Source organism: Lactuca serriola, chromosome 8, assembly GCF_051521515.1.
Source record: "Lactuca serriola cultivar US96UC23 chromosome 8, Lser_US96UC23_V15, whole genome shotgun sequence".
Lineage (NCBI taxonomy): Eukaryota > Viridiplantae > Streptophyta > Magnoliopsida > Asterales > Asteraceae > Lactuca > Lactuca serriola.
Window position 1 is genome coordinate 66,732,652 of NC_136415.1, and position 5,751 is coordinate 66,738,402.

At 32.6% G+C, this 5,751-nt stretch overlaps 1 long non-coding RNA gene across 1 annotated transcript; it reads right to left on the reverse strand.

Moving 5' to 3' along the window:
* Positions 1 to 1,902: 1,902 nt before the first annotated feature.
* LOC145070834 (uncharacterized) lies at positions 1,903 to 5,163 on the reverse strand. Its single transcript, XR_013690103.1, has 5 exons — positions 4,792 to 5,163; positions 4,513 to 4,686; positions 2,898 to 2,940; positions 2,453 to 2,537; positions 1,903 to 2,267 (listed from the first exon to the last, which is right to left on the reverse strand). It is a non-coding gene; the product is annotated as an uncharacterized LOC145070834 (long non-coding RNA).
* Positions 5,164 to 5,751: the final 588 nt, after the last annotated feature.

The following is a 5,751-nucleotide window of genomic DNA, read 5'->3' on the forward strand; positions in this document are numbered from 1 at the left end:
AACACTTGTATGAAAGACTATGGTTGGATCATATCACTTGTATCAAATATTGTGGTTGGATCATATCACTTGTTTGTCTTTGTGACTTGCATGGAAGACCATGGTTGGATCATGGAAGAAAGGTTACAAGTGCGCTGTAATTTCGGAGTAATTGTAAGACTATGGTTAGATCATAGTGTTGACGTAGGTTTGAAATACACCCTTAGGGTTGGGCCCACTGATATGTATGGTATGTGAAATATTAGGGAACTCGCTAAGCTTTGTGCTTACGATTTATGTTTTAAATGATTTCGTGTACTTTGAGTTCCAAATGGAAGATTTTGGCTTAACTGCACAACATCCCTTAATGGCTTTTTCTGCACTGATTATTACTATGTTTCTCTAATGTATGAGAGATACATTTTACTATGATTAGTTTCAAACAAATGTTTATATGGATTTGATGGTTTGAAAATAAAAATTTTTACTAGTATTTTTTGTATGTTACACATATACACAATAATGTGAATGTATGTTCAGGCATTGAAAAAGAAAAATCGCCATATATGGAAGATTTTTTTAGACCATTACAAGAAAACAAGAGTTTGGTTTTAAGGCCATAGCACCCAATCAAAAGATAAATTAGACCTATAAAACACCAAAGAAAGGAATAAGAAACAATGCTATAAAAATAACACTATTTTTTTGTTGCTCTTTACCAAAAACAATCATATTTAGAAACATCCATAAAAACCACCAAGTAACAAAGAACACCCCTTCCAGAACATCTTTCAAATCCTTCTTCATTCTAATGGTAGCAAACCAATCAGTTTAGTCACCAGTAGACTTAAAGTCGTGCTCCTCCAAACCCCACCACTTCAAGATTCTATCAATAACCGCCTTCACCGAATAAGAAAAGAACACATGATTCACTGATTCCGCTTCAAGATTCTATCAATATGTGCAAGATTACTCATCGGGTGGATGCATATAAATTTCTTTTTGGATATACTGCCTACCTACCCAAACCAGATTACTAGTTATATTTGTTATGGAATAAACGAGAAAGCATGCAGAATCACACACACAAAGACATAATATTTAATGTGGTCGGTCAATGCAACCTAAGTATTCTTATTCACTTGACTCAAGCAAAGTAACATTACAATCAAGACCACATAGACCTTGAATTCGAAAAAAAAAAAAAAAAAAAAAAAAAAAAAAAAAAAAAAAAAAAACACGAGCCTACAATAAATCCTAGCTAGCAATCCTTATTTATTTACTAAGGATTAGACATAAAATCCTAATGGGTCAAGCTCATCCATTCATATGTCCAAATGAATGTCAATCAATCATAGGACGTCATGCAAACTTCTTCTACTATATTCAACCTTTAACCTCAGGAGAGCACATTTACACCAAGAGCATCTTTGCACCTAGGTACCAACATGGATCTAGGACCGCAGTCACAACTAGAAGTGTATTCAGCAACATGTAGTGCATTCAAGAGAACCGTTTGCGCATCCATGAAGAACTAATTCATCCTAAGAGCACATCCTTCATCAGCAACGAGATTGGTGAAGCCACCCAGGATCGTATTTACCACACTACAAATAAAATGACATTTAATGGCACATAAAAAGTGTCACTAAATACCAAAAAAGTGCCACTAAAAGCCCACTTGGTAATCGGCGGCACAATAAAAAAGTGCCACTAGAAATGCTCCCACTAAAAGCCTTTAGTGGCACTTTTCAATTGTGTCGCTGCAGCATTTTGGAGTTTTAGTGACACTTTTTGGTTATGCCACTATAACCTTTTTTCTTTTAGTGGCACATTTTTTATGCCACTATATTTATTTAAAATAAATATTATTTCCTGATTTTTTAAGACACTATATTTATTAAAAGCACTGCTACTAATGACTTTAACAATAGTGTAACACAATTTTCCTTAAATTATTAATCCTTAAAATTACAATCACATTCGTATTTAACAGCCATAATAAGCATTATGAGTCTAGTAGTACTTACGTGTAACATAATTTGCCATTATTATGTAAATTCCATCATACTAACATTCTAACCACTATTATGATATTAGACAACGCACAAAGCTTAGTTACAAAGTTTACACATTCCTGTATAAAAATTCATGCATCCACGTGATAAGGTGATGAATATTTCCTAACAATAACCATCTTCTATTTCCAAATCTTTGCACCTTTACTGCCATATCCATTTAACTTGCCTGAGGTTGCCATCACAAAATTTACACCTTATTAGATTACCCTGTATGAAAAATGAAATTAAATTAGATAAAAGTAACAGCAGTAAATGTTAAATCCAGTAAGGACCAAACTAACATAATCACTCCTTCAGCCAATAGGAAATAAATAAACCTTAACATGAACATAAATTAAATTAATAGATGGACACCAAGAAAAATAATTCAAAAGGAAATAAATGAACCATACAAGCAAAATCCTTCAAACTTGGACAAGTTGCTTGATTCCTAGGTGAACTTTGACACTTCTTTATTTGAGCAATGAACTCCAATTCCTGTCATATATATTTAGACACTAGTTATCACCTGTGCTCTATCATAAAAAACTAGGAAGTTGAGAACACAATCCAACATAAAATTTTGTAATAGCATGGTCATTTTTATTTTACTAATATGAAATAAAAGTCTCAAACTAAAACTTCTTTCATAGTGGAGTTAATTTCACAGTTACTAAGCATATTTGCTGAAAATGCTCAGCACCAAGTCCTAGTCCAAGCTCAACACACTTGTACACTTTGAGAGTTCCTACATTGACTTGCATTTTCTAAACAGTATGAAACTAGGACTAGCATCATTTGGCCCAATTCTACACCTATGACTCCTTTCAATAAATAAAAAATCGGTTGAATTCATACCAATTTTGTGAGGACTTGTTCTTGGAAGCTTTTGTTTTATCTACTGCATATTAAAATAACCCATGATTAGTTATATATCTACATATACAAAGAGCTAAAAAAGAATACAAAAAGCTAATATTATGGTTTTGATATATGGATGGATTTTCATAAAACAGAATTCTAATGTTTTTTTCCATGTCAGCAGTATAATACACGCATACATCCTATGTGGAGAATGAATTGCATAAAGAATGTTAACTTGTGTCATGTAATCATAATTCAAAACTCATTACTATTATTTGTAAATTTTCTAAAAATACAACGCTCAAATAAGGAATATTTTGAAAGTACAATGCTGTAATAAGGGAAAAAAAAGAAGTACAAATCTTTAATAATAAAAAGTTAGAAACTATATTGTTGTTCATTGCATTTTGTCCATATTATAAGCATTTCTTTCTTTGCATTCCCTAGTTAAAAATTACTAAAATGTCCATTTGGCTTGTTTGATCCAGATACTGACAGCAGGGACTCTAGTCTCTAGAAACAAGGACTATATTGTCTTTTACAAGGGTAACAACTTTTTACCCCCTAATGTCACAAAGACATTGATCAAAGCACAAGACATAAGAGCTAATAGATAAGAGGATGAAGACAAAGCACGGGAAAAGGCTTTGACTTTCATTGACTTGACTCATAAAAACTCCGTCAGAAGCTCGTTAGTTGCCGGGACACTCGCAGAGACCGTGGGCACGACCTCACGGTGGGGAAGTGAGCGGAGCGGGGAGGAGATTGAGAAAATGAGGAGGGATTCAGCAGTTGCCAGACACGCTTCTCTTGTCAGATTGCTTAAAAAGAAGCTAGTTCTTGTAAGTTATACAAAACATTCCTATATTGTTATGAGTTACATGAACCAAGGGTATTTTGGTCATTTCACATGAACATCCTGATCTTCTTTATGTAATTGCAGGCGAAAGGAAAGATGAAAAAGGCCGAAAAGGCGTTGGCAAAAGTTCAAAAATATCTACAGCCATCACAACTTCCTACTGATTTAGAAACATTAACAGATGAGGAGAGGTTTTCACTTCGTAAGATAAGGTTGAGTATGAAACCCTACTTGGAGTTAGGTAAATTATACATCTTTTACTCCAAATTATATTATGTTGCTAATTAAAATTTTGAAATCAGTTTATTTTTGTAGGGAGACGGGGTGTATTTGATGGAACAATTGAAAATGTGCACCAACATTGGAAGTACAGAGAGATAGTGAAGATAATCATGGAGATCTTATGCTTTTGTTGTTGGCGTTGAGGTGGTATTTAATGGCAGAAAAAGAAAGAAAGACAATATTAAAGAATAGATTCTTGATGCTTACAAATGGTGACATTAATGAGTATTTTTAAGCTATTTTCATGCTCAGAATGTAAGTGATAACTAAAGGAAAATTGTCATATCAAGTTGAATATATGCATTGATCAAAACCTAAATCGACATTTAAGAAGAAAATTTATAAGGTCATACTGAAATTATGAATTAGTTATATACTGTGATGTAGATGGGTATTTGATTGTTCATGATTCTCATATAAAAGTTTAGAAAATCAATCGATTGAAGAAATGAAGACGTAGAATCTTACATTGTCGGGAATGATAGTAGAGAATGGCAGTAGACAGAACGTTTTTTTTTATTAGCAATTCTCCATCTAATTCATCTTAAATGAACCCTATTTTTCCTTCTGGAGCAATGAGATCTGTTTTTGGTTTATTGATATGAACAATGCTAGATTCGATGATATGAAATCGAACAGTTCCTACAATAAATAGTATTCACAACTTTAATTACATAATGCACAAATCATGTATAATATAATTGAAACAATAACCCTAATAATGGTGGAAATCCGATTATGATGTACCTTTAGACTGTCGGAGATGATTTCAGGGGATATCGACCTCTTTTCTTTGCAAATCTGTAATCGGTTAATTTTTTCCTATAAGTTGCTCATTCAGTAGTCATAAATTACGTTTGCATTCACCCTGTGATACAAACCTTCCTCGTTACTACACCTAAAACGAAGAAAAAATGAAACTGACGGTAGCGTAGGAAGATGGCGACTTGGACGACGACGACGGCGGCTTGATGGTGCAACGGCGACGAAAGGACGGTGGTGATGGTATACTCAAATCATCGTTGTTAGATGGGTTTAGGTCTTACTCTATTAGTGCGTATTGGTAGACCTAGAGGGAAAGTGATAAAAGTATCAAGTTAGATAGTATGCGATATTGAACTGGACTTAACTTAAATGGATTCAAGCCTAAATTGAATTAAATCATTATATAATATCTCAAATACAATAGCAGAGGTGGACTAAGTCTAATATCCTTGTGAAAGTTGGTATTTCGGAAAAAATTTGGAATATTGTTGCAATTTAATTTTATTATTATTACAATACATATAATATCTGATATTTTTCTTATTAAATATAACTTTTATTGGCATTTTAAAACATTATGCCACTAGTAGTTATGAATATTAGCGACATAAAAAGATTAAGTGCCACTAAATTCGTTAATATTTACAGTGGCACATAAAATATATAAAATATGTCACTAAAAAATGATATAGTGACGCATATAATATATTATATTTTTAATTAGATATAACTTTTAGTGGCATTTTAAAATATTATGCCACTGGTAGTTATGAATATTAGTGACATAAATATATTAATGTCACTAAATTCGTTAATATTTATAGTGGCATATAAAATATGTCACTAAAAATATGATATAGTGACACATCAAACATATGTCATTAAAAATGTATGCCACTAAATGACATATTGTTTGTAGTGCCATGACCAGGAGCGAATTTG